The sequence below is a fragment of the Schistocerca piceifrons genome, chromosome 9, assembly GCF_021461385.2.
Source record: "Schistocerca piceifrons isolate TAMUIC-IGC-003096 chromosome 9, iqSchPice1.1, whole genome shotgun sequence".
Lineage (NCBI taxonomy): Eukaryota > Metazoa > Arthropoda > Insecta > Orthoptera > Acrididae > Schistocerca > Schistocerca piceifrons.
Window position 1 is genome coordinate 96,388,850 of NC_060146.1, and position 25,255 is coordinate 96,414,104.

The 25,255-nt window shown below is 51.0% G+C and overlaps 32 non-coding genes across 32 annotated transcripts; all 32 read left to right on the forward strand.

The window, feature by feature from the left end:
* Positions 1–716: 716 nt before the first annotated feature.
* Trnaa-ugc lies at positions 717–789 on the forward strand. The gene has a single exon. It is a non-coding gene; the product is annotated as a tRNA-Ala (tRNA).
* A 416-nt stretch (positions 790–1,205) lies between these two features.
* On the forward strand, positions 1,206–1,278 carry Trnaa-agc. Its single transcript has one exon. It is a non-coding gene; the product is annotated as a tRNA-Ala (tRNA).
* Positions 1,279–2,291: 1,013 nt separating this feature from the next.
* On the forward strand, positions 2,292–2,364 carry Trnaa-ugc. The gene has a single exon. It is a non-coding gene; the product is annotated as a tRNA-Ala (tRNA).
* A 416-nt stretch (positions 2,365–2,780) lies between these two features.
* Positions 2,781–2,853, forward strand: Trnaa-agc. The gene has a single exon. It is a non-coding gene; the product is annotated as a tRNA-Ala (tRNA).
* A 1,013-nt stretch (positions 2,854–3,866) lies between these two features.
* Positions 3,867–3,939, forward strand: Trnaa-ugc. Its single transcript has one exon. It is a non-coding gene; the product is annotated as a tRNA-Ala (tRNA).
* A 416-nt stretch (positions 3,940–4,355) lies between these two features.
* On the forward strand, positions 4,356–4,428 carry Trnaa-agc. Its single transcript has one exon. It is a non-coding gene; the product is annotated as a tRNA-Ala (tRNA).
* A 1,013-nt stretch (positions 4,429–5,441) lies between these two features.
* On the forward strand, positions 5,442–5,514 carry Trnaa-ugc. Its single transcript has one exon. It is a non-coding gene; the product is annotated as a tRNA-Ala (tRNA).
* A 416-nt stretch (positions 5,515–5,930) lies between these two features.
* Trnaa-agc lies at positions 5,931–6,003 on the forward strand. The gene has a single exon. It is a non-coding gene; the product is annotated as a tRNA-Ala (tRNA).
* Positions 6,004–7,016: 1,013 nt separating this feature from the next.
* On the forward strand, positions 7,017–7,089 carry Trnaa-ugc. The gene has a single exon. It is a non-coding gene; the product is annotated as a tRNA-Ala (tRNA).
* A 416-nt stretch (positions 7,090–7,505) lies between these two features.
* Positions 7,506–7,578, forward strand: Trnaa-agc. The gene has a single exon. It is a non-coding gene; the product is annotated as a tRNA-Ala (tRNA).
* A 1,001-nt stretch (positions 7,579–8,579) lies between these two features.
* Positions 8,580–8,652, forward strand: Trnaa-ugc. Its single transcript has one exon. It is a non-coding gene; the product is annotated as a tRNA-Ala (tRNA).
* A 416-nt stretch (positions 8,653–9,068) lies between these two features.
* Positions 9,069–9,141, forward strand: Trnaa-agc. Its single transcript has one exon. It is a non-coding gene; the product is annotated as a tRNA-Ala (tRNA).
* Positions 9,142–10,143: 1,002 nt separating this feature from the next.
* Trnaa-ugc lies at positions 10,144–10,216 on the forward strand. The gene has a single exon. It is a non-coding gene; the product is annotated as a tRNA-Ala (tRNA).
* Positions 10,217–10,632: 416 nt separating this feature from the next.
* Positions 10,633–10,705, forward strand: Trnaa-agc. The gene has a single exon. It is a non-coding gene; the product is annotated as a tRNA-Ala (tRNA).
* Positions 10,706–11,707: 1,002 nt separating this feature from the next.
* On the forward strand, positions 11,708–11,780 carry Trnaa-ugc. Its single transcript has one exon. It is a non-coding gene; the product is annotated as a tRNA-Ala (tRNA).
* Positions 11,781–12,196: 416 nt separating this feature from the next.
* Trnaa-agc lies at positions 12,197–12,269 on the forward strand. The gene has a single exon. It is a non-coding gene; the product is annotated as a tRNA-Ala (tRNA).
* Positions 12,270–13,271: 1,002 nt separating this feature from the next.
* On the forward strand, positions 13,272–13,344 carry Trnaa-ugc. The gene has a single exon. It is a non-coding gene; the product is annotated as a tRNA-Ala (tRNA).
* A 415-nt stretch (positions 13,345–13,759) lies between these two features.
* Positions 13,760–13,832, forward strand: Trnaa-agc. Its single transcript has one exon. It is a non-coding gene; the product is annotated as a tRNA-Ala (tRNA).
* A 1,002-nt stretch (positions 13,833–14,834) lies between these two features.
* Positions 14,835–14,907, forward strand: Trnaa-ugc. Its single transcript has one exon. It is a non-coding gene; the product is annotated as a tRNA-Ala (tRNA).
* A 415-nt stretch (positions 14,908–15,322) lies between these two features.
* Positions 15,323–15,395, forward strand: Trnaa-agc. Its single transcript has one exon. It is a non-coding gene; the product is annotated as a tRNA-Ala (tRNA).
* A 1,002-nt stretch (positions 15,396–16,397) lies between these two features.
* On the forward strand, positions 16,398–16,470 carry Trnaa-ugc. The gene has a single exon. It is a non-coding gene; the product is annotated as a tRNA-Ala (tRNA).
* Positions 16,471–16,886: 416 nt separating this feature from the next.
* Trnaa-agc lies at positions 16,887–16,959 on the forward strand. Its single transcript has one exon. It is a non-coding gene; the product is annotated as a tRNA-Ala (tRNA).
* A 1,002-nt stretch (positions 16,960–17,961) lies between these two features.
* On the forward strand, positions 17,962–18,034 carry Trnaa-ugc. The gene has a single exon. It is a non-coding gene; the product is annotated as a tRNA-Ala (tRNA).
* A 416-nt stretch (positions 18,035–18,450) lies between these two features.
* Trnaa-agc lies at positions 18,451–18,523 on the forward strand. The gene has a single exon. It is a non-coding gene; the product is annotated as a tRNA-Ala (tRNA).
* Positions 18,524–19,525: 1,002 nt separating this feature from the next.
* Positions 19,526–19,598, forward strand: Trnaa-ugc. The gene has a single exon. It is a non-coding gene; the product is annotated as a tRNA-Ala (tRNA).
* A 416-nt stretch (positions 19,599–20,014) lies between these two features.
* Positions 20,015–20,087, forward strand: Trnaa-agc. The gene has a single exon. It is a non-coding gene; the product is annotated as a tRNA-Ala (tRNA).
* A 1,002-nt stretch (positions 20,088–21,089) lies between these two features.
* Trnaa-ugc lies at positions 21,090–21,162 on the forward strand. The gene has a single exon. It is a non-coding gene; the product is annotated as a tRNA-Ala (tRNA).
* Positions 21,163–21,578: 416 nt separating this feature from the next.
* Positions 21,579–21,651, forward strand: Trnaa-agc. The gene has a single exon. It is a non-coding gene; the product is annotated as a tRNA-Ala (tRNA).
* A 1,013-nt stretch (positions 21,652–22,664) lies between these two features.
* Trnaa-ugc lies at positions 22,665–22,737 on the forward strand. Its single transcript has one exon. It is a non-coding gene; the product is annotated as a tRNA-Ala (tRNA).
* A 416-nt stretch (positions 22,738–23,153) lies between these two features.
* On the forward strand, positions 23,154–23,226 carry Trnaa-agc. Its single transcript has one exon. It is a non-coding gene; the product is annotated as a tRNA-Ala (tRNA).
* Positions 23,227–24,239: 1,013 nt separating this feature from the next.
* Positions 24,240–24,312, forward strand: Trnaa-ugc. Its single transcript has one exon. It is a non-coding gene; the product is annotated as a tRNA-Ala (tRNA).
* Positions 24,313–24,728: 416 nt separating this feature from the next.
* Positions 24,729–24,801, forward strand: Trnaa-agc. The gene has a single exon. It is a non-coding gene; the product is annotated as a tRNA-Ala (tRNA).
* Positions 24,802–25,255: the final 454 nt, after the last annotated feature.

Sequence of the window (25,255 nt, forward strand, 5' to 3'; positions counted from 1 at the left end):
ACTGCTGATGACAGATGCCGTAGCAATCAATTCATGGAGTGACTTGTATGTTTTGCGATACTCTGTCTCTGACAAGCAAGCAGAGGTGACATAGGCGCGAACACAGGAAGCTTGCAGCCCCTCGCTGCCTGCAGACACCGAACAGCCACACTAGGAGGGCGGCCTAAGTCGTAGGCGAAATGTGCTCATTCGCTTGTGTGCGACGTCAAGCTCTAAATAAGGCTGTCACTAGCGTGAGCGTTGCGTGAGCGTCGTGTAAAGTCGGAAAAGTCGTCTGCGTGGGTGAGTGCCATGTTTGGGGAGCGTTTCGTAGTTTGCGCAGTGCAATGGAGACGCGGAAAGTTGTTGTGGCCCAGTCTTTTGCAGTTGGACGACAAGAGTGGTACACAGTAGTAAAGTGCGAGGCAGTGAGTTGGCATGAACAGTCGAGTGCACAATGGGTCTTCAGATGTGCTTGTTACCTCAGGTGCTGTGTGATTGTCGACATGGAGTGAAAACGGAGCAACTTGTGACTGTCCCTTCAATTTAAGACGTTAAAAACGGACGGAATTTGCAGTCGTAATACCAGAGCATCGAAACTACTTGGAACTCTTGCGTATGTGAACGTGTCCGCGCCTTTGTACTCTGGTCCCTTCACCCCTGCAAACCAACCAACCATCGTGTCCGTGCACATAAGAGTAGCAAAGAACGGAGAACAGCGCAGCTTGGTTGTGCTTGGGGGCGTAGCTCAGTTGGTAGAGCGTTCGCTTTGCATGTGAAAGGTCCCGGGTTCAAGCCCCGGCGCCTCCATGTTTTGTGGTCAGTGCGTGGTAAGTGTTGGTCGCGGCGAGCCTAAAGGCACGCAAGATGTTGCAAAGCCAGCGTCACAGACTCGTATACTGACGTAAGGAGAGCAAGACGTAAATGTGAGGACCGGCTGTTGTCGAGGTGTCATCGAGTGCAAATCTGCCTTAGGTATAACGGCCTAACCTCAATGAAGTCTAGAGAGTGGACAACACGTTCGTCTACCTCAGAGCGTTGGCCGAACGCTATTTTCGACGTCGTGCGTGCCACTTTGATTTTGGCCAACTACGATTCGATACAGAATGCAGGAAACCTGAAAGACACCCTCACGGACACATTGAGAGTAGTGTTTGTCAGCGGAATAATGGGAGTGCAAGGGTCTGTGTCATTGATATGGCTGTATGTAGCGCGGTTCGTCAGCAGGGGGCGTAGCTCAGATGGTAGAGCGCTCGCTTAGCATGCGAGAGGTACTGGGATCGATACCCAGCGCCTCCAGAATTTTTAACACCCCAACATGCGCACACTGCCATGCAAGTGGAATAATTCACAGCCAGAAAATGTGTCAAGGCAGATACGAGCCAACGATTAGCAGCCACAATTGGCAAGCGTGCTGTAATGCGCACGAAGCACCCTCCTCCCACCACTACACATAATTTAGAAACAGTACAAGTGTTCCCATAAGATTCTCAAACCTATGTCGCAAAGATCAGCCTTGCGCCGAATTCACAAAAATCCCACTGCACATTCCAATTCTTGACGTGCAGTCGGCTGCTACTGGTGTTGCTAGTTGTGACTGCTGATGACAGATGCCGTAGCAATCAATTCATGGAGTGACTTGTATGTTTTGCGATACTCTGTCTCTGACAAGCAAGCAGAGGTGACATAGGCGCGAACACAGGAAGCTTGCAGCCCCTCGCTGCCTGCAGACACCGAACAGCCACACTAGGAGGGCGGCCTAAGTCGTAGGCGAAATGTGCTCATTCGCTTGTGTGCGACGTCAAGCTCTAAATAAGGCTGTCACTAGCGTGAGCGTTGCGTGAGCGTCGTGTAAAGTCGGAAAAGTCGTCTGCGTGGGTGAGTGCCATGTTTGGGGAGCGTTTCGTAGTTTGCGCAGTGCAATGGAGACGCGGAAAGTTGTTGTGGCCCAGTCTTTTGCAGTTGGACGACAAGAGTGGTACACAGTAGTAAAGTGCGAGGCAGTGAGTTGGCATGAACAGTCGAGTGCACAATGGGTCTTCAGATGTGCTTGTTACCTCAGGTGCTGTGTGATTGTCGACATGGAGTGAAAACGGAGCAACTTGTGACTGTCCCTTCAATTTAAGACGTTAAAAACGGACGGAATTTGCAGTCGTAATACCAGAGCATCGAAACTACTTGGAACTCTTGCGTATGTGAACGTGTCCGCGCCTTTGTACTCTGGTCCCTTCACCCCTGCAAACCAACCAACCATCGTGTCCGTGCACATAAGAGTAGCAAAGAACGGAGAACAGCGCAGCTTGGTTGTGCTTGGGGGCGTAGCTCAGTTGGTAGAGCGTTCGCTTTGCATGTGAAAGGTCCCGGGTTCAAGCCCCGGCGCCTCCATGTTTTGTGGTCAGTGCGTGGTAAGTGTTGGTCGCGGCGAGCCTAAAGGCACGCAAGATGTTGCAAAGCCAGCGTCACAGACTCGTATACTGACGTAAGGAGAGCAAGACGTAAATGTGAGGACCGGCTGTTGTCGAGGTGTCATCGAGTGCAAATCTGCCTTAGGTATAACGGCCTAACCTCAATGAAGTCTAGAGAGTGGACAACACGTTCGTCTACCTCAGAGCGTTGGCCGAACGCTATTTTCGACGTCGTGCGTGCCACTTTGATTTTGGCCAACTACGATTCGATACAGAATGCAGGAAACCTGAAAGACACCCTCACGGACACATTGAGAGTAGTGTTTGTCAGCGGAATAATGGGAGTGCAAGGGTCTGTGTCATTGATATGGCTGTATGTAGCGCGGTTCGTCAGCAGGGGGCGTAGCTCAGATGGTAGAGCGCTCGCTTAGCATGCGAGAGGTACTGGGATCGATACCCAGCGCCTCCAGAATTTTTAACACCCCAACATGCGCACACTGCCATGCAAGTGGAATAATTCACAGCCAGAAAATGTGTCAAGGCAGATACGAGCCAACGATTAGCAGCCACAATTGGCAAGCGTGCTGTAATGCGCACGAAGCACCCTCCTCCCACCACTACACATAATTTAGAAACAGTACAAGTGTTCCCATAAGATTCTCAAACCTATGTCGCAAAGATCAGCCTTGCGCCGAATTCACAAAAATCCCACTGCACATTCCAATTCTTGACGTGCAGTCGGCTGCTACTGGTGTTGCTAGTTGTGACTGCTGATGACAGATGCCGTAGCAATCAATTCATGGAGTGACTTGTATGTTTTGCGATACTCTGTCTCTGACAAGCAAGCAGAGGTGACATAGGCGCGAACACAGGAAGCTTGCAGCCCCTCGCTGCCTGCAGACACCGAACAGCCACACTAGGAGGGCGGCCTAAGTCGTAGGCGAAATGTGCTCATTCGCTTGTGTGCGACGTCAAGCTCTAAATAAGGCTGTCACTAGCGTGAGCGTTGCGTGAGCGTCGTGTAAAGTCGGAAAAGTCGTCTGCGTGGGTGAGTGCCATGTTTGGGGAGCGTTTCGTAGTTTGCGCAGTGCAATGGAGACGCGGAAAGTTGTTGTGGCCCAGTCTTTTGCAGTTGGACGACAAGAGTGGTACACAGTAGTAAAGTGCGAGGCAGTGAGTTGGCATGAACAGTCGAGTGCACAATGGGTCTTCAGATGTGCTTGTTACCTCAGGTGCTGTGTGATTGTCGACATGGAGTGAAAACGGAGCAACTTGTGACTGTCCCTTCAATTTAAGACGTTAAAAACGGACGGAATTTGCAGTCGTAATACCAGAGCATCGAAACTACTTGGAACTCTTGCGTATGTGAACGTGTCCGCGCCTTTGTACTCTGGTCCCTTCACCCCTGCAAACCAACCAACCATCGTGTCCGTGCACATAAGAGTAGCAAAGAACGGAGAACAGCGCAGCTTGGTTGTGCTTGGGGGCGTAGCTCAGTTGGTAGAGCGTTCGCTTTGCATGTGAAAGGTCCCGGGTTCAAGCCCCGGCGCCTCCATGTTTTGTGGTCAGTGCGTGGTAAGTGTTGGTCGCGGCGAGCCTAAAGGCACGCAAGATGTTGCAAAGCCAGCGTCACAGACTCGTATACTGACGTAAGGAGAGCAAGACGTAAATGTGAGGACCGGCTGTTGTCGAGGTGTCATCGAGTGCAAATCTGCCTTAGGTATAACGGCCTAACCTCAATGAAGTCTAGAGAGTGGACAACACGTTCGTCTACCTCAGAGCGTTGGCCGAACGCTATTTTCGACGTCGTGCGTGCCACTTTGATTTTGGCCAACTACGATTCGATACAGAATGCAGGAAACCTGAAAGACACCCTCACGGACACATTGAGAGTAGTGTTTGTCAGCGGAATAATGGGAGTGCAAGGGTCTGTGTCATTGATATGGCTGTATGTAGCGCGGTTCGTCAGCAGGGGGCGTAGCTCAGATGGTAGGGCGCTCGCTTAGCATGCGAGAGGTACTGGGATCGATACCCAGCGCCTCCAGAATTTTTAACACCCCAACATGCGCACACTGCCATGCAAGTGGAATAATTCACAGCCAGAAAATGTGTCAAGGCAGATACGAGCCAACGATTAGCAGCCACAATTGGCAAGCGTGCTGTAATGCGCACGAAGCACCCTCCTCCCACCACTACACATAATTTAGAAACAGTACAAGTGTTCCCATAAGATTCTCAAACCTATGTCGCAAAGATCAGCCTTGCGCCGAATTCACAAAAATCCCACTGCACATTCCAATTCTTGACGTGCAGTCGGCTGCTACTGGTGTTGCTAGTTGTGACTGCTGATGACAGATGCCGTAGCAATCAATTCATGGAGTGACTTGTATGTTTTGCGATACTCTGTCTCTGACAAGCAAGCAGAGGTGACATAGGCGCGAACACAGGAAGCTTGCAGCCCCTCGCTGCCTGCAGACACCGAACAGCCACACTAGGAGGGCGGCCTAAGTCGTAGGCGAAATGTGCTCATTCGCTTGTGTGCGACGTCAAGCTCTAAATAAGGCTGTCACTAGCGTGAGCGTTGCGTGAGCGTCGTGTAAAGTCGGAAAAGTCGTCTGCGTGGGTGAGTGCCATGTTTGGGGAGCGTTTCGTAGTTTGCGCAGTGCAATGGAGACGCGGAAAGTTGTTGTGGCCCAGTCTTTTGCAGTTGGACGACAAGAGTGGTACACAGTAGTAAAGTGCGAGGCAGTGAGTTGGCATGAACAGTCGAGTGCACAATGGGTCTTCAGATGTGCTTGTTACCTCAGGTGCTGTGTGATTGTCGACATGGAGTGAAAACGGAGCAACTTGTGACTGTCCCTTCAATTTAAGACGTTAAAAACGGACGGAATTTGCAGTCGTAATACCAGAGCATCGAAACTACTTGGAACTCTTGCGTATGTGAACGTGTCCGCGCCTTTGTACTCTGGTCCCTTCACCCCTGCAAACCAACCAACCATCGTGTCCGTGCACATAAGAGTAGCAAAGAACGGAGAACAGCGCAGCTTGGTTGTGCTTGGGGGCGTAGCTCAGTTGGTAGAGCGTTCGCTTTGCATGTGAAAGGTCCCGGGTTCAAGCCCCGGCGCCTCCATGTTTTGTGGTCAGTGCGTGGTAAGTGTTGGTCGCGGCGAGCCTAAAGGCACGCAAGATGTTGCAAAGCCAGCGTCACAGACTCGTATACTGACGTAAGGAGAGCAAGACGTAAATGTGAGGACCGGCTGTTGTCGAGGTGTCATCGAGTGCAAATCTGCCTTAGGTATAACGGCCTAACCTCAATGAAGTCTAGAGAGTGGACAACACGTTCGTCTACCTCAGAGCGTTGGCCGAACGCTATTTTCGACGTCGTGCGTGCCACTTTGATTTTGGCCAACTACGATTCGATACAGAATGCAGGAAACCTGAAAGACACCCTCACGGACACATTGAGAGTAGTGTTTGTCAGCGGAATAATGGGAGTGCAAGGGTCTGTGTCATTGATATGGCTGTATGTAGCGCGGTTCGTCAGCAGGGGGCGTAGCTCAGATGGTAGAGCGCTCGCTTAGCATGCGAGAGGTACTGGGATCGATACCCAGCGCCTCCAGAATTTTTAACACCCCAACATGCGCACACTGCCATGCAAGTGGAATAATTCACAGCCAGAAAATGTGTCAAGGCAGATACGAGCCAACGATTAGCAGCCACAATTGGCAAGCGTGCTGTAATGCGCACGAAGCACCCTCCTCCCACCACTACACATAATTTAGAAACAGTACAAGTGTTCCCATAAGATTCTCAAACCTATGTCGCAAAGATCAGCCTTGCGCCGAATTCACAAAAATCCCACTGCACATTCCAATTCTTGACGTGCAGTCGGCTGCTACTGGTGTTGCTAGTTGTGACTGCTGATGACAGATGCCGTAGCAATCAATTCATGGAGTGACTTGTATGTTTTGCGATACTCTGTCTCTGACAAGCAAGCAGAGGTGACATAGGCGCGAACACAGGAAGCTTGCAGCCCCTCGCTGCCTGCAGACACCGAACAGCCACACTAGGAGGGCGGCCTAAGTCGTAGGCGAAATGTGCTCATTCGCTTGTGTGCGACGTCAAGCTCTAAATAAGGCTGTCACTAGCGTGAGCGTTGCGTGAGCGTCGTGTAAAGTCGGAAAAGTCGTCTGCGTGGGTGAGTGCCATGTTTGGGGAGCGATTCGTAGTTTGCGCAGTGCAATGGAGACGCGGAAAGTTGTTGTGGCCCAGTCTTTTGCAGTTGGACGACAAGAGTGGTACACAGTAGTAAAGTGCGAGGCAGTGAGTTGGCATGAACAGTCGAGTGCACAATGGGTCTTCAGATGTGCTTGTTACCTCAGGTGCTGTGTGATTGTCGACATGGAGTGAAAACGGAGCAACTTGTGACTGTCCCTTCAATTTAAGACGTTAAAAACGGACGGAATTTGCAGTCGTAATACCAGAGCATCGAAACTACTTGGAACTCTTGCGTATGTGAACGTGTCCGCGCCTTTGTACTCTGGTCCCTTCACCCCTGCAAACCAACCAACCATCGTGTCCGTGCACATAAGAGTAGCAAAGAACGGAGAACAGCGCAGCTTGGTTGTGCTTGGGGGCGTAGCTCAGTTGGTAGAGCGTTCGCTTTGCATGTGAAAGGTCCCGGGTTCAAGCCCCGGCGCCTCCATGTTTTGTGGTCAGTGCGTGGTAAGTGTTGGTCGCGGCGAGCCTAAAGGCACGCAAGATGTTGCAAAGCCAGCGTCACAGACTCGTATACTGACGTAAGGAGAGCAAGACGTAAATGTGAGGACCGGCTGTTGTCGAGGTGTCATCGAGTGCAAATCTGCCTTAGGTATAACGGCCTAACCTCAATGAAGTCTAGAGAGTGGACAACACGTTCGTCTACCTCAGAGCGTTGGCCGAACGCTATTTTCGACGTCGTGCGTGCCACTTTGATTTTGGCCAACTACGATTCGATACAGAATGCAGGAAACCTGAAAGACACCCTCACGGACACATTGAGAGTAGTGTTTGTCAGCGGAATAATGGGAGTGCAAGGGTCTGTGTCATTGATATGGCTGTATGTAGCGCGGTTCGTCAGCAGGGGGCGTAGCTCAGATGGTAGAGCGCTCGCTTAGCATGCGAGAGGTACTGGGATCGATACCCAGCGCCTCCAGAATTTTTAACACACCAACATGCGCACACTGCCATGCAAGTGGAATAATTCACAGCCAGAAAATGTGTCAAGGCAGATACGAGCCAACGATTAGCAGCCACAATTGGCAAGCGTGCTGTAATGCGCACGAAGCACCCTCCTCCCACCACTACACTTAATTTAGAAACAGTACAAGTGTTCCCATAAGATTCTCAAACCTATGTCGCAAAGATCAGCCTAGCGCCGAATTCACAAAAATCCCACTGCACATTCCAATTCTTGACGTGCAGTCGGCTGCTACTGGTGTTGCTAGTTGTGACTGCTGATGACAGATGCCGTAGCAATCAATTCATGGAGTGAGTTGTATGTTTTGCGATACTCTGTCTCTGACAAGCAAGCAGAGGTGACATAGGCGTGAACACAGGAAGCTTGCAGCCCCTCGCTGCCTGCAGACACCGAACAGCCACACTAGGAGGGCGGCCTAAGTCGTAGGCGAAATGTGCTCATTCGCTTGTGTGCGACGTCAAGCTCTAAATAAGGCTGTCACTAGCGTGAGCGTCGTGTAAAGTCGGAAAAGTCGTCTGCGTGGGTGAGTGCCATGTTTGGGGAGCGATTCGTAGTTTGCGCAGTGCAATGGAGACGCGGAAAGTTGTTGTGGCCCAGTCTTTTGCAGTTGGACGACAAGAGTGGTACACAGTAGTAAAGTGCGAGGCAGTGAGTTGGCATGAACAGTCGAGTGCACAATGGGTCTTCAGATGTGCTTGTTACCTCAGGTGCTGTGTGATTGTCGACATGGAGTGAAAACGGAGCAACTTGTGACTGTCCCTTCAATTTAAGACGTTAAAAACGGACGGAATTTGCAGTCGTAATACCAGAGCATCGAAACTACTTGGAACTCTTGCGTATGTGAACGTGTCCGCGCTTTGTACTCTGGTCCCTTCACCCCTGCAAACCAACCAACCATCGTGTCCGTGCACATAAGAGTAGCAAAGAACGGAGAACAGCGCAGCTTGGTTGTGCTTGGGGGCGTAGCTCAGTTGGTAGAGCGTTCGCTTTGCATGTGAAAGGTCCCGGGTTCAAGCCCCGGCGCCTCCATGTTTTGTGGTCAGTGCGTGGTAAGTGTTGGTCGCGGCGAGCCTAAAGGCACGCAAGATGTTGCAAAGCCAGCGTCACAGACTCGTATACTGACGTAAGGAGAGCAAGACGTAAATGTGAGGACCGGCTGTTGTCGAGGTGTCATCGAGTGCAAATCTGCCTTAGGTATAACGGCCTAACCTCAATGAAGTCTAGAGAGTGGACAACACGTTCGTCTACCTCAGAGCGTTGGCCGAACGCTATTTTCGACGTCGTGCGTGCCACTTTGATTTTGGCCAACTACGATTCGATACAGAATGCAGGAAACCTGAAAGACACCCTCACGGACACATTGAGAGTAGTGTTTGTCAGCGGAATAATGGGAGTGCAAGGGTCTGTGTCATTGATATGGCTGTATGTAGCGCAGTTCGTCAGCAGGGGGCGTAGCTCAGATGGTAGAGCGCTCGCTTAGCATGCGAGAGGTACTGGGATCGATACCCAGCGCCTCCAGAATTTTTAACACACCAACATGCGCACACTGCCATGCAAGTGGAATAATTCACAGCCAGAAAATGTGTCAAGGCAGATACGAGCCAACGATTAGCAGCCACAATTGGCAAGCGTGCTGTAATGCGCACGAAGCACCCTCCTCCCACCACTACACTTAATTTAGAAACAGTACAAGTGTTCCCATACGATTCTCAATCCTATGTCGCAAAGATCAGCCTAGCGCCGAATTCACAAAAATCCCACTGCACATTCCAATTCTTGACGTGCAGTCGGCTGCTACTGGTGTTGCTAGTTGTGACTGCTGATGACAGATGCCGTAGCAATCAATTCATGGAGTGAGTTGTATGTTTTGCGATACTCTGTCTCTGACAAGCAAGCAGAGGTGACATAGGCGCGAACACAGGAAGCTTGCAGCCCCTCGCTGCCTGCAGACACCGAACAGCCACACTAGGAGGGCGGCCTAAGTCGTAGGCGAAATGTGCTCATTCGCTTGTGTGCGACGTCAAGCTCTAAATAAGGCTGTCACTAGCGTGAGCGTCGTGTAAAGTCGGAAAAGTCGTCTGCGTGGGTGAGTGCCATGTTTGGGGAGCGATTCGTAGTTTGCGCAGTGCAATGGAGACGCGGAAAGTTGTTGTGGCCCAGTCTTTTGCAGTTGGACGACAAGAGTGGTACACAGTAGTAAAGTGCGAGGCAGTGAGTTGGCATGAACAGTCGAGTGCACAATGGGTCTTCAGATGTGCTTGTTACCTCAGGTGCTGTGTGATTGTCGACATGGAGTGAAAACGGAGCAACTTGTGACTGTCCCTTCAATTTAAGACGTTAAAAACGGACGGAATTTGCAGTCGTAATACCAGAGCATCGAAACTACTTGGAACTCTTGCGTATGTGAACGTGTCCGCGCCTTTGTACTCTGGTCCCTTCACCCCTGCAAACCAACCAACCATCGTGTCCGTGCACATAAGAGTAGCAAAGAACGGAGAACAGCGCAGCTTGGTTGTGCTTGGGGGCGTAGCTCAGTTGGTAGAGCGTTCGCTTTGCATGTGAAAGGTCCCGGGTTCAAGCCCCGGCGCCTCCATGTTTTGTGGTCAGTGCGTGGTAAGTGTTGGTCGCGGCGAGCCTAAAGGCACGCAAGATGTTGCAAAGCCAGCGTCACAGACTCGTATACTGACGTAAGGAGAGCAAGACGTAAATGTGAGGACCGGCTGTTGTCGAGGTGTCATCGAGTGCAAATCTGCCTTAGGTATAACGGCCTAACCTCAATGAAGTCTAGAGAGTGGACAACACGTTCGTCTACCTCAGAGCGTTGGCCGAACGCTATTTTCGACGTCGTGCGTGCCACTTTGATTTTGGCCAACTACGATTCGATACAGAATGCAGGAAACCTGAAAGACACCCTCACGGACACATTGAGAGTAGTGTTTGTCAGCGGAATAATGGGAGTGCAAGGGTCTGTGTCATTGATATGGCTGTATGTAGCGCAGTTCGTCAGCAGGGGGCGTAGCTCAGATGGTAGAGCGCTCGCTTAGCATGCGAGAGGTACTGGGATCGATACCCAGCGCCTCCAGAATTTTTAACACACCAACATGCGCACACTGCCATGCAAGTGGAATAATTCACAGCCAGAAAATGTGTCAAGGCAGATACGAGCCAACGATTAGCAGCCACAATTGGCAAGCGTGCTGTAATGCGCACGAAGCACCCTCCTCCCACCACTACACTTAATTTAGAAACAGTACAAGTGTTCCCATACGATTCTCAATCCTATGTCGCAAAGATCAGCCTAGCGCCGAATTCACAAAAATCCCACTGCACATTCCAATTCTTGACGTGCAGTCGGCTGCTACTGGTGTTGCTAGTTGTGACTGCTGATGACAGATGCCGTAGCAATCAATTCATGGAGTGAGTTGTATGTTTTGCGATACTCTGTCTCTGACAAGCAAGCAGAGGTGACATAGGCGCGAACACAGGAAGCTTGCAGCCCCTCGCTGCCTGCAGACACCGAACAGCCACACTAGGAGGGCGGCCTAAGTCGTAGGCGAAATGTGCTCATTCGCTTGTGTGCGACGTCAAGCTCTAAATAAGGCTGTCACTAGCGTGAGCGTCGTGTAAAGTCGGAAAAGTCGTCTGCGTGGGTGAGTGCCATGTTTGGGGAGCGATTCGTAGTTTGCGCAGTGCAATGGAGACGCGGAAAGTTGTTGTGGCCCAGTCTTTTGCAGTTGGACGACAAGAGTGGTACACAGTAGTAAAGTGCGAGGCAGTGAGTTGGCATGAACAGTCGAGTGCACAATGGGTCTTCAGATGTGCTTGTTACCTCAGGTGCTGTGTGATTGTCGACATGGAGTGAAAACGGAGCAACTTGTGACTGTCCCTTCAATTTAAGACGTTAAAAACGGACGGAATTTGCAGTCGTAATACCAGAGCATCGAAACTACTTGGAACTCTTGCGTATGTGAACGTGTCCGCGCCTTTGTACTCTGGTCCCTTCACCCCTGCAAACCAACCAACCATCGTGTCCGTGCACATAAGAGTAGCAAAGAACGGAGAACAGCGCAGCTTGGTTGTGCTTGGGGGCGTAGCTCAGTTGGTAGAGCGTTCGCTTTGCATGTGAAAGGTCCCGGGTTCAAGCCCCGGCGCCTCCATGTTTTGTGGTCAGTGCGTGGTAAGTGTTGGTCGCGGCGAGCCTAAAGGCACGCAAGATGTTGCAAAGCCAGCGTCACAGACTCGTATACTGACGTAAGGAGAGCAAGACGTAAATGTGAGGACCGGCTGTTGTCGAGGTGTCATCGAGTGCAAATCTGCCTTAGGTATAACGGCCTAACCTCAATGAAGTCTAGAGAGTGGACAACACGTTCGTCTACCTCAGAGCGTTGGCCGAACGCTATTTTCGACGTCGTGCGTGCCACTTTGATTTTGGCCAACTACGATTCGATACAGAATGCAGGAAACCTGAAAGACACCCTCACGGACACATTGAGAGTAGTGTTTGTCAGCGGAATAATGGGAGTGCAAGGGTCTGTGTCATTGATATGGCTGTATGTAGCGCAGTTCGTCAGCAGGGGGCGTAGCTCAGATGGTAGAGCGCTCTCTTAGCATGCGAGAGGTACTGGGATCGATACCCAGCGCCTCCAGAATTTTTAACACACCAACATGCGCACACTGCCATGCAAGTGGAATAATTCACAGCCAGAAAATGTGTCAAGGCAGATACGAGCCAACGATTAGCAGCCACAATTGGCGAGCGTGCTGTAATGCGCACGAAGCACCCTCCTCCCACCACTACACTTAATTTAGAAACAGTACAAGTGTTCCCATAAGATTCTCAAACCTATGTCGCAAAGATCAGCCTAGCGCCGAATTCACAAAAATCCCACTGCACATTCCAATTCTTGACGTGCAGTCGGCTGCTACTGGTGTTGCTAGTTGTGACTGCTGATGACAGATGCCGTAGCAATCAATTCATGGAGTGAGTTGTATGTTTTGCGATACTCTGTCTCTGACAAGCAAGCAGAGGTGACATAGGCGCGAACACAGGAAGCTTGCAGCCCCTCGCTGCCTGCAGACACCGAACAGCCACACTAGGAGGGCGGCCTAAGTCGTAGGCGAAATGTGCTCATTCGCTTGTGTGCGACGTCAAGCTCTAAATAAGGCTGTCACTAGCGTGAGCGTCGTGTAAAGTCGGAAAAGTCGTCTGCGTGGGTGAGTGCCATGTTTGGGGAGCGATTCGTAGTTTGCGCAGTGCAATGGAGACGCGGAAAGTTGTTGTGGCCCAGTCTTTTGCAGTTGGACGACAAGAGTGGTACACAGTAGTAAAGTGCGAGGCAGTGAGTTGGCATGAACAGTCGAGTGCACAATGGGTCTTCAGATGTGCTTGTTACCTCAGGTGCTGTGTGATTGTCGACATGGAGTGAAAACGGAGCAACTTGTGACTGTCCCTTCAATTTACGACGTTAAAAACGGACGGAATTTGCAGTCGTAATACCAGAGCATCGAAACTACTTGGAACTCTTGCGTATGTGAACGTGTCCGCGCCTTTGTACTCTGGTCCCTTCACCCCTGCAAACCAACCAACCATCGTGTCCGTGCACATAAGAGTAGCAAAGAACGGAGAACAGCGCAGCTTGGTTGTGCTTGGGGGCGTAGCTCAGTTGGTAGAGCGTTCGCTTTGCATGTGAAAGGTCCCGGGTTCAAGCCCCGGCGCCTCCATGTTTTGTGGTCAGTGCGTGGTAAGTGTTGGTCGCGGCGAGCCTAAAGGCACGCAAGATGTTGCAAAGCCAGCGTCACAGACTCGTATACTGACGTAAGGAGAGCAGACGTAAATGTGAGGACCGGCTGTTGTCGAGGTGTCATCGAGTGCAAATCTGCCTTAGGTATAACGGCCTAACCTCAATGAAGTCTAGAGAGTGGACAACACGTTCGTCTACCTCAGAGCGTTGGCCGAACGCTATTTTCGACGTCGTGCGTGCCACTTTGATTTTGGCCAACTACGATTCGATACAGAATGCAGGAAACCTGAAAGACACCCTCACGGACACATTGAGAGTAGTGTTTGTCAGCGGAATAATGGGAGTGCAAGGGTCTGTGTCATTGATATGGCTGTATGTAGCGCAGTTCGTCAGCAGGGGGCGTAGTTCAGATGGTAGAGCGCTCGCTTAGCATGCGAGAGGTACTGGGATCGATACCCAGCGCCTCCAGAATTTTTAACACACCGACATGCGCACACTGCCATGCAAGTGGAATAATTCACAGCCAGAAAATGTGTCAAGGCAGATACGAGCCAACGATTAGCAGCCACAATTGGCAAGCGTGCTGTAATGCGCACGAAGCACCCTCCTCCCACCACTACACTTAATTTAGAAACAGTACAAGTGTTCCCATAAGATTCTCAAACCTATGTCGCAAAGATCAGCCTAGCGCCGAATTCACAAAAATCCCACTGCACATTCCAATTCTTGACGTGCAGTCGGCTGCTACTGGTGTTGCTAGTTGTGACTGCTGATGACAGATGCCGTAGCAATCAATTCATGGAGTGAGTTGTATGTTTTGCGATACTCTGTCTCTGACAAGCAAGCAGAGGTGACATAGGCGCGAACACAGGAAGCTTGCAGCCCCTCGCTGCCTGCAGACACCGAACAGCCACACTAGGAGGGCGGCCGAAGTCGTAGGCGAAATGTGCTCATTCGCTTGTGTGCGACGTCAAGCTCTAAATAAGGCTGTCACTAGCGTGAGCGTTGTGTAAAGTCGGAAAAGTCGTCTGCGTGGGTGAGTGCCATGTTTGGGGAGCGATTCGTAGTTTGCGCAGTGCAATGGAGACGCGGAAAGTTGTTGTGGCCCAGTCTTTTGCAGTTGGACGACAAGAGTGGTACACAGTAGTAAAGTGCGAGGCAGTGAGTTGGCATGAACAGTCGAGTGCACAATGGGTCTTCAGATGTGCTTGTTACCTCAGGTGCTGTGTGATTGTCGACATGGAGTGAAAACGGAGCAACTTGTGACTGTCCCTTCAATTTACGACGTTAAAAACGGACGGAATTTGCAGTCGTAATACCAGAGCATCGAAACTACTTGGAACTCTTGCGTATGTGAACGTGTCCGCGCCTTTGTACTCTGGTCCCTTCACCCCTGCAAACCAACCAACCATCGTGTCCGTGCACATAAGAGTAGCAAAGAACGGAGAACAGCGCAGCTTGGTTGTGCTTGGGGGCGAAGCTCAGTTGGTAGAGCGTTCGCTTTGCATGTGAAAGGTCCCGGGTTCAAGCCCCGGCGCCTCCATGTTTTGTGGTCAGTGCGTGGTAAGTGTTGGTCGCGGCGAGCCTAAAGGCACGCAAGATGTTGCAAAGCCAGCGTCACAGACTCGTATACTGACGTAAGGAGAGCAGACGTAAATGTGAGGACCGGCTGTTGTCGAGGTGTCATCGAGTGCAAATCTGCCTTAGGTATAACGGCCTAACCTCAATGAAGTCTAGAGAGTGGACAACACGTTCGTCTACCTCAGAGCGTTGGCCGAACGCTATTTTCGACGTCGTGCGTGCCACTTTGATTTTGGCCAACTACGATTCGATACAGAATGCAGGAAACCTGAAAGACACCCTCACGGACACATTGAGAGTAGTGTTTGTCAGCGGAATAATGGGAGTGCAAGGGTCTGTGTCATTGATATGGCTGTATGTAGCGCAGTTCGTCAGCAGGGGGCGTAGTTCAGATGGTAGAGCGCTCGCTTAGCATGCGAGAGGTACTGGGATCGATACCCAGCGCCTCCAGAATTTTTAACACACCGACATGCGCACACTGCCATGCAAGTGGAATAATTCACAGCCAGAAAATGTGTCAAGGCAGATACGAGCCAACGATTAGCAGCCACAATTGGCAAGCGTGCTGTAATGCGCACGAAGCACCCTCCTCCCACCACTACACTTAATTTAGAAACAGTACAAGTGTTCCCATACGATTCTCAATCCTATGTCGCAAAGATCAGCCTAGCGCCGAATTCACAAAAATCCCACTGCACATTCCAATTCTTGACGTGCAGTCGGCTGCTACTGGTGTTGCTAGTTGTGACTGCTGATGACAGATGCCGTAGCAATCAATTCATGGAGTGAGTTGTATGTTTTGCGATACTCTGTCTCTGACAAGCAAGCAGAGGTGACATAGGCGCGAACACAGGAAGCTTGCAGCCCCTCGCTGCCTGCAGACACCGAACAGCCACACTAGGAGGGCGGCCTAAGTCGTAGGCGAAATGTGCTCATTCGCTTGTGTGCGACGTCAAGCTCTAAATAAGGCTGTCACTAGCGTGAGCGTCGTGTAAAGTCGGAAAAGTCGTCTGCGTGGGTGAGTGCCATGTTTGGGGAGCGATTCGTAGTTTGCGCAGTGCAATGGAGACGCGGAAAGTTGTTGTGGCCCAGTCTTTTGCAGTTGGACGACAAGAGTGGTACACAGTAGTAAAGTGCGAGGCAGTGAGTTGGCATGAACAGTCGAGTGCACAATGGGTCTTCAGATGTGCTTGTTACCTCAGGTGCTGTGTGATTGTCGACATGGAGTGAAAACGGAGCAACTTGTGACTGTCCCTTCAATTTAAGACGTTAAAAACGGACGGAATTTGCAGTCGTAATACCAGAGCATCGAAACTACTTGGAACTCTTGCGTATGTGAACGTGTCCGCGCCTTTGTACTCTGGTCCCTTCACCCCTGCAAACCAACCAACCATCGTGTCCGTGCACATAAGAGTAGCAAAGAACGGAGAACAGCGCAGCTTGGTTGTGCTTGGGGGCGTAGCTCAGTTGGTAGAGCGTTCGCTTTGCATGTGAAAGGTCCCGGGTTCAAGCCCCGGCGCCTCCATGTTTTGTGGTCAGTGCGTGGTAAGTGTTGGTCGCGGCGAGCCTAAAGGCACGCAAGATGTTGCAAAGCCAGCGTCACAGACTCGTATACTGACGTAAGGAGAGCAAGACGTAAATGTGAGGACCGGCTGTTGTCGAGGTGTCATCGAGTGCAAATCTGCCTTAGGTATAACGGCCTAACCTCAATGAAGTCTAGAGAGTGGACAACACGTTCGTCTACCTCAGAGCGTTGGCCGAACGCTATTTTCGACGTCGTGCGTGCCACTTTGATTTTGGCCAACTACGATTCGATACAGAATGCAGGAAACCTGAAAGACACCCTCACGGACACATTGAGAGTAGTGTTTGTCAGCGGAATAATGGGAGTGCAAGGGTCTGTGTCATTGATATGGCTTTATGTAGCGCAGTTCGTCAGCAGGGGGCGTAGCTCAGATGGTAGAGCGCTCGCTTAGCATGCGAGAGGTACTGGGATCGATACCCAGCGCCTCCAGAATTTTTAACACACCAACATGCGCACACTGCCATGCAAGTGGAATAATTCACAGCCAGAAAATGTGTCAAGGCAGATACGAGCCAACGATTAGCAGCCACAATTGGCAAGCGTGCTGTAATGCGCACGAAGCACCCTCCTCCCACCACTACACTTAATTTAGAAACAGTACAAGTGTTCCCATACGATTCTCAATCCTATGTCGCAAAGATCAGCCTAGCGCCGAATTCACAAAAATCCCACTGCACATTCCAATTCTTGACGTGCAGTCGGCTGCTACTGGTGTTGCTAGTTGTGACTGCTGATGACAGATGCCGTAGCAATCAATTCATGGAGTGAGTTGTATGTTTTGCGATACTCTGTCTCTGTCAAGCAAGCAGAGGTGACATAGGCGCGAACACAGGAAGCTTGCAGCCCCTCGCTGCCTGCAGACACCGAACAGCCACACTAGGAGGGCGGCCTAAGTCGTAGGCGAAATGTGCTCATTCGCTTGTGTGCGACGTCAAGCTCTAAATAAGGCTGTCACTAGCGTGAGCGTCGTGTAAAGTCGGAAAAGTCGTCTGCGTGGGTGAGTGCCATGTTTGGGGAGCGATTCGTAGTTTGCGCAGTGCAATGGAGACGCGGAAAGTTGTTGTGGCCCAGTCTTTTGCAGTTGGACGACAAGAGTGGTACACAGTAGTAAAGTGCGAGGCAGTGAGTTGGCATGAACAGTCGAGTGCACAATGGGTCTTCAGATGTGCTTGTTACCTCAGGTGCTGTGTGATTGTCGACATGGAGTGAAAACGGAGCAACTTGTGACTGTCCCTTCAATTTAAGACGTTAAAAACGGACGGAATTTGCAGTCGTAATACCAGAGCATCGAAACTACTTGGAACTCTTGCGTATGTGAACGTGTCCGCGCCTTTGTACTCTGGTCCCTTCACCCCTGCAAACCAACCAACCATCGTGTCCGTGCACATAAGAGTAGCAAACAACGGAGAACAGCGCAGCTTGGTTGTGCTTGGGGGCGTAGCTCAGTTGGTAGAGCGTTCGCTTTGCATGTGAAAGGTCCCGGGTTCAAGCCCCGGCGCCTCCATGTTTTGTGGTCAGTGCGTGGTAAGTGTTGGTCGCGGCGAGCCTAAAGGCACGCAAGATGTTGCAAAGCCAGCGTCACAGACTCGTATACTGACGTAAGGAGAGCAAGACGTAAATGTGAGGACCGGCTGTTGTCGAGGTGTCATCGAGTGCAAATCTGCCTTAGGTATAACGGCCTAACCTCAATGAAGTCTAGAGAGTGGACAACACGTTCGTCTACCTCAGAGCGTTGGCCGAACGCTATTTTCGACGTCGTGCGTGCCACTTTGATTTTGGCCAACTACGATTCGATACAGAATGCAGGAAACCTGAAAGACACCCTCACGGACACATTGAGAGTAGTGTTTGTCAGCGGAATAATGGGAGTGCAAGGGTCTGTGTCATTGATATGGCTGTATGTAGCGCAGTTCGTCAGCAGGGGGCGTAGCTCAGATGGTAGAGCGCTCGCTTAGCATGCGAGAGGTACTGGGATCGATACCCAGCGCCTCCAGAAATTTTAACACACCAACATGCGCACACTGCCATGCAAGTGGAATAATTCACAGCCAGAAAATGTGTCAAGGCAGATACGAGCCAACGATTAGCAGCCACAATTGGCAAGCGTGCTGTAATGCGCACGAAGCACCCTCCTCCCAAAACTACACTTAATTTAGAAACAGTACAAGTGTTCCCATACGATTCTCAATCCTATGTCGCAAAGATCAGCCTAGCGCCGAATTCACAAAAATCCCACTGCACATTCCAATTCTTGACGTGCAGTCGGCTGCTACTGGTGTTGCTAGTTGTGACTGCTGATGACAGATGCCGTAGCAATCAATTCATGGAGTGAGTTGTATGTTTTGCGATACTCTGTCTCTGACAAGCAAGCAGAGGTGACATAGGCGCGAACACAGGAAGCTTGCAGCCCCTCGCTGCCTGCAGACACCGAACAGCCACACTAGGAGGGCGGCCTAAGTCGTAGGCGAAATGTGCTCATTCGCTTGTGTGCGACGTCAAGCTCTAAATAAGGCTGTCACTAGCGTGAGCGTCGTGTAAAGTCGGAAAAGTCGTCTGCGTGGGTGAGTGCCATGTTTGGGGAGCGATTCGTAGTTTGCGCAGTGCAATGGAGACGCGGAAAGTTGTTGTGGCCCAGTCTTTTGCAGTTGGACGACAAGAGTGGTACACAGTAGTAAAGTGCGAGGCAGTGAGTTGGCATGAACAGTCGAGTGCACAATGGGTCTTCAGATGTGCTTGTTACCTCAGGTGCTGTGTGATTGTCGACATGGAGTGAAAACGGAGCAACTTGTGACTGTCCCTTCAATTTAAGACGTTAAAAACGGACGGAATTTGCAGTCGTAATACCAGAGCATCGAAACTACTTGGAACTCTTGCGTATGTGAACGTGTCCGCGCCTTTGTACTCTGGTCCCTTCACCCCTGCAAACCAACCAACCATCGTGTCCGTGCACATAAGAGTAGCAAAGAACGGAGAACAGCGCAGCTTGGTTGTGATGGGGGGCGTAGCTCAGTTGGTAGAGCGTTCGCTTTGCATGTGAAAGGTCCCGGGTTCAAGCCCCGGCGCCTCCATGTTTTGTGGTCAGTGCGTGGTAAGTGTTGGTCGCGGCGAGCCTAAAGGCACGCAAGATGTTGCAAAGCCAGCGTCACAGACTCGTATACTGACGTAAGGAGAGCAAGACGTAAATGTGAGGACCGGCTGTTGTCGAGGTGTCATCGAGTGCAAATCTGCCTTAGGTATAACGGCCTAACCTCAATGAAGTCTAGAGAGTGGACAACACGTTCGTCTACCTCAGAGCGTTGGCCGAACGCTATTTTCGACGTCGTGCGTGCCACTTTGATTTTGGCCAACTACGATTCGATACAGAATGCAGGAAACCTGAAAGACACCCTCACGGACACATTGAGAGTAGTGTTTGTCAGCGGAATAATGGGAGTGCAAGGGTCTGTGTCATTGATATGGCTGTATGTAGCGCAGTTCGTCAGCAGGGGGCGTAGCTCAGATGGTAGAGCGCTCGCTTAGCATGCGAGAGGTACTGGGATCGATACCCAGCGCCTCCAGAAATTTTAACACACCAACATGCGCACACTGCCATGCAAGTGGAATAATTCACAGCCAGAAAATGTGTCAAGGCAGATACGAGCCAACGATTAGCAGCCACAATTGGCAAGCGTGCTGTAATGCGCACGAAGCACCCTCCTCCCAAAACTACACTTAATTTAGAAACAGTACAAGTGTTCCCATACGATTCTCAATCCTATGTCGCAAAGATCAGCCTAGCGCCGAATTCACAAAAATCCCACTGCACATTCCAATTCTTGACGTGCAGTCGGCTGCTACTGGTGTTGCTAGTTGTGACTGCTGATGACAGATGCCGTAGCAATCAATTCATGGAGTGAGTTGTATGTTTTGCGATACTCTGTCTCTGACAAGCAAGCAGAGGTGACATAGGCGCGAACACAGGAAGCTTGCAGCCCCTCGCTGCCTGCAGACACCGAACAGCCACACTAGGAGGGCGGCCTAAGTCGTAGGCGAAATGTGCTCATTCGCTTGTGTGCGACGTCAAGCTCTAAATAAGGCTGTCACTAGCGTGAGCGTCGTGTAAAGTCGGAAAAGTCGTCTGCGTGGGTGAGTGCCATGTTTGGGGAGCGATTCGTAGTTTGCGCAGTGCAATGGAGACGCGGAAAGTTGTTGTGGCCCAGTCTTTTGCAGTTGGACGACAAGAGTGGTACACAGTAGTAAAGTGCGAGGCAGTGAGTTGGCATGAACAGTCGAGTGCACAATGGGTCTTCAGATGTGCTTGTTACCTCAGGTGCTGTGTGATTGTCGACATGGAGTGAAAACGGAGCAACTTGTGACTGTCCCTTCAATTTAAGACGTTAAAAACGGACGGAATTTGCAGTCGTAATACCAGAGCATCGAAACTACTTGGAACTCTTGCGTATGTGAACGTGTCCGCGCCTTTGTACTCTGGTCCCTTCACCCCTGCAAACCAACCAACCATCGTGTCCGTGCACATAAGAGTAGCAAAGAACGGAGAACAGCGCAGCTTGGTTGTGCTTGGGGGCGTAGCTCAGTTGGTAGAGCGTTCGCTTTGCATGTGAAAGGTCCCGGGTTCAAGCCCCGGCGCCTCCATGTTTTGTGGTCAGTGCGTGGTAAGTGTTGGTCGCGGCGAGCCTAAAGGCACGCAAGATGTTGCAAAGCCAGCGTCACAGACTCGTATACTGACGTAAGGAGAGCAAGACGTAAATGTGAGGACCGGCTGTTGTCGAGGTGTCATCGAGTGCAAATCTGCCTTAGGTATAACGGCCTAACCTCAATGAAGTCTAGAGAGTGGACAACACGTTCGTCTACCTCAGAGCGTTGGCCGAACGCTATTTTCGACGTCGTGCGTGCCACTTTGATTTTGGCCAACTACGATTCGATACAGAATGCAGGAAACCTGAAAGACACCCTCACGGACACATTGAGAGTAGTGTTTGTCAGCGGAATAATGGGAGTGCAAGGGTCTGTGTCATTGATATGGCTGTATGTAGCGCGGTTCGTCAGCAGGGGGCGTAGCTCAGATGGTAGAGCGCTCGCTTAGCATGCGAGAGGTACTGGGATCGATACCCAGCGCCTCCAGAATTTTTAACACCCCAACATGCGCACACTGCCATGCAAGTGGAATAATTCACAGCCAGAAAATGTGTCAAGGCAGATACGAGCCAACGATTAGCAGCCACAATTGGCAAGCGTGCTGTAATGCGCACGAAGCACCCTCCTCCCACCACTACACATAATTTAGAAACAGTACAAGTGTTCCCATAAGATTCTCAAACCTATGTCGCAAAGATCAGCCTTGCGCCGAATTCACAAAAATCCCACTGCACATTCCAATTCTTGACGTGCAGTCGGCTGCTACTGGTGTTGCTAGTTGTGACTGCTGATGACAGATGCCGTAGCAATCAATTCATGGAGTGACTTGTATGTTTTGCGATACTCTGTCTCTGACAAGCAAGCAGAGGTGACATAGGCGCGAACACAGGAAGCTTGCAGCCCCTCGCTGCCTGCAGACACCGAACAGCCACACTAGGAGGGCGGCCTAAGTCGTAGGCGAAATGTGCTCATTCGCTTGTGTGCGACGTCAAGCTCTAAATAAGGCTGTCACTAGCGTGAGCGTTGCGTGAGCGTCGTGTAAAGTCGGAAAAGTCGTCTGCGTGGGTGAGTGCCATGTTTGGGGAGCGTTTCGTAGTTTGCGCAGTGCAATGGAGACGCGGAAAGTTGTTGTGGCCCAGTCTTTTGCAGTTGGACGACAAGAGTGGTACACAGTAGTAAAGTGCGAGGCAGTGAGTTGGCATGAACAGTCGAGTGCACAATGGGTCTTCAGATGTGCTTGTTACCTCAGGTGCTGTGTGATTGTCGACATGGAGTGAAAACGGAGCAACTTGTGACTGTCCCTTCAATTTAAGACGTTAAAAACGGACGGAATTTGCAGTCGTAATACCAGAGCATCGAAACTACTTGGAACTCTTGCGTATGTGAACGTGTCCGCGCCTTTGTACTCTGGTCCCTTCACCCCTGCAAACCAACCAACCATCGTGTCCGTGCACATAAGAGTAGCAAAGAACGGAGAACAGCGCAGCTTGGTTGTGCTTGGGGGCGTAGCTCAGTTGGTAGAGCGTTCGCTTTGCATGTGAAAGGTCCCGGGTTCAAGCCCCGGCGCCTCCATGTTTTGTGGTCAGTGCGTGGTAAGTGTTGGTCGCGGCGAGCCTAAAGGCACGCAAGATGTTGCAAAGCCAGCGTCACAGACTCGTATACTGACGTAAGGAGAGCAAGACGTAAATGTGAGGACCGGCTGTTGTCGAGGTGTCATCGAGTGCAAATCTGCCTTAGGTATAACGGCCTAACCTCAATGAAGTCTAGAGAGTGGACAACACGTTCGTCTACCTCAGAGCGTTGGCCGAACGCTATTTTCGACGTCGTGCGTGCCACTTTGATTTTGGCCAACTACGATTCGATACAGAATGCAGGAAACCTGAAAGACACCCTCACGGACACATTGAGAGTAGTGTTTGTCAGCGGAATAATGGGAGTGCAAGGGTCTGTGTCATTGATATGGCTGTATGTAGCGCGGTTCGTCAGCAGGGGGCGTAGCTCAGATGGTAGAGCGCTCGCTTAGCATGCGAGAGGTACTGGGATCGATACCCAGCGCCTCCAGAATTTTTAACACCCCAACATGCGCACACTGCCATGCAAGTGGAATAATTCACAGCCAGAAAATGTGTCAAGGCAGATACGAGCCAACGATTAGCAGCCACAATTGGCAAGCGTGCTGTAATGCGCACGAAGCACCCTCCTCCCACCACTACACATAATTTAGAAACAGTACAAGTGTTCCCATAAGATTCTCAAACCTATGTCGCAAAGATCAGCCTTGCGCCGAATTCACAAAAATCCCACTGCACATTCCAATTCTTGACGTGCAGTCGGCTGCTACTGGTGTTGCTAGTTGTGACTGCTGATGACAGATGCCGTAGCAATCAATTCATGGAGTGACTTGTATGTTTTGCGATACTCTGTCTCTGACAAGCAAGCAGAGGTGACATAGGCGCGAACACAGGAAGCTTGCAGCCCCTCGCTGCCTGCAGACACCGAACAGCCACACTAGGAGGGCGGCCTAAGTCGTAGGCGAAATGTGCTCATTCGCTTGTGTGCGACGTCAAGCTCTAAATAAGGCTGTCACTAGCGTGAGCGTTGCGTGAGCGTCGTGTAAAGTCGGAAAAGTCGTCTGCGTGGGTGAGTGCCATGTTTGGGGAGCGTTTCGTAGTTTGCGCAGTGCAATGGAGACGCGGAAAGTTGTTGTGGCCCAGTCTTTTGCAGTTGGACGACAAGAGTGGTACACAGTAGTAAAGTGCGAGGCAGTGAGTTGGCATGAACAGTCGAGTGCACAATGGGTCTTCAGATGTGCTTGTTACCTCAGGTGCTGTGTGATTGTCGACATGGAGTGAAAACGGAGCAACTTGTGACTGTCCCTTCAATTTAAGACGTTAAAAACGGACGGAATTTGCAGTCGTAATACCAGAGCATCGAAACTACTTGGAACTCTTGCGTATGTGAACGTGTCCGCGCCTTTGTACTCTGGTCCCTTCACCCCTGCAAACCAACCAACCATCGTGTCCGTGCACATAAGAGTAGCAAAGAACGGAGAACAGCGCAGCTTGGTTGTGCTTGGGGGCGTAGCTCAGTTGGTAGAGCGTTCGCTTTGCATGTGAAAGGTCCCGGGTTCAAGCCCCGGCGCCTCCATGTTTTGTGGTCAGTGCGTGGTAAGTGTTGGTCGCGGCGAGCCTAAAGGCACGCAAGATGTTGCAAAGCCAGCGTCACAGACTCGTATACTGACGTAAGGAGAGCAAGACGTAAATGTGAGGACCGGCTGTTGTCGAGGTGTCATCGAGTGCAAATCTGCCTTAGGTATAACGGCCTAACCTCAATGAAGTCTAGAGAGTGGACAACACGTTCGTCTACCTCAGAGCGTTGGCCGAACGCTATTTTCGACGTCGTGCGTGCCACTTTGATTTTGGCCAACTACGATTCGATACAGAATGCAGGAAACCTGAAAGACACCCTCACGGACACATTGAGAGTAGTGTTTGTCAGCGGAATAATGGGAGTGCAAGGGTCTGTGTCATTGATATGGCTGTATGTAGCGCGGTTCGTCAGCAGGGGGCGTAGCTCAGATGGTAGAGCGCTCGCTTAGCATGCGAGAGGTACTGGGATCGATACCCAGCGCCTCCAGAATTTTTAACACCCCAACATGCGCACACTGCCATGCAAGTGGAATAATTCACAGCCAGAAAATGTGTCAAGGCAGATACGAGCCAACGATTAGCAGCCACAATTGGCAAGCGTGCTGTAATGCGCACGAAGCACCCTCCTCCCACCACTACACATAATTTAGAAACAGTACAAGTGTTCCCATAAGATTCTCAAACCTATGTCGCAAAGATCAGCCTTGCGCCGAATTCACAAAAATCCCACTGCACATTCCAATTCTTGACGTGCAGTCGGCTGCTACTGGTGTTGCTAGTTGTGACTGCTGATGACAGATGCCGTAGCAATCAATTCATGGAGTGACTTGTATGTTTTGCGATACTCTGTCTCTGACAAGCAAGCAGAGGTGACATAGGCGCGAACACAGGAAGCTTGCAGCCCCTCGCTGCCTGCAGACACCGAACAGCCACACTAGGAG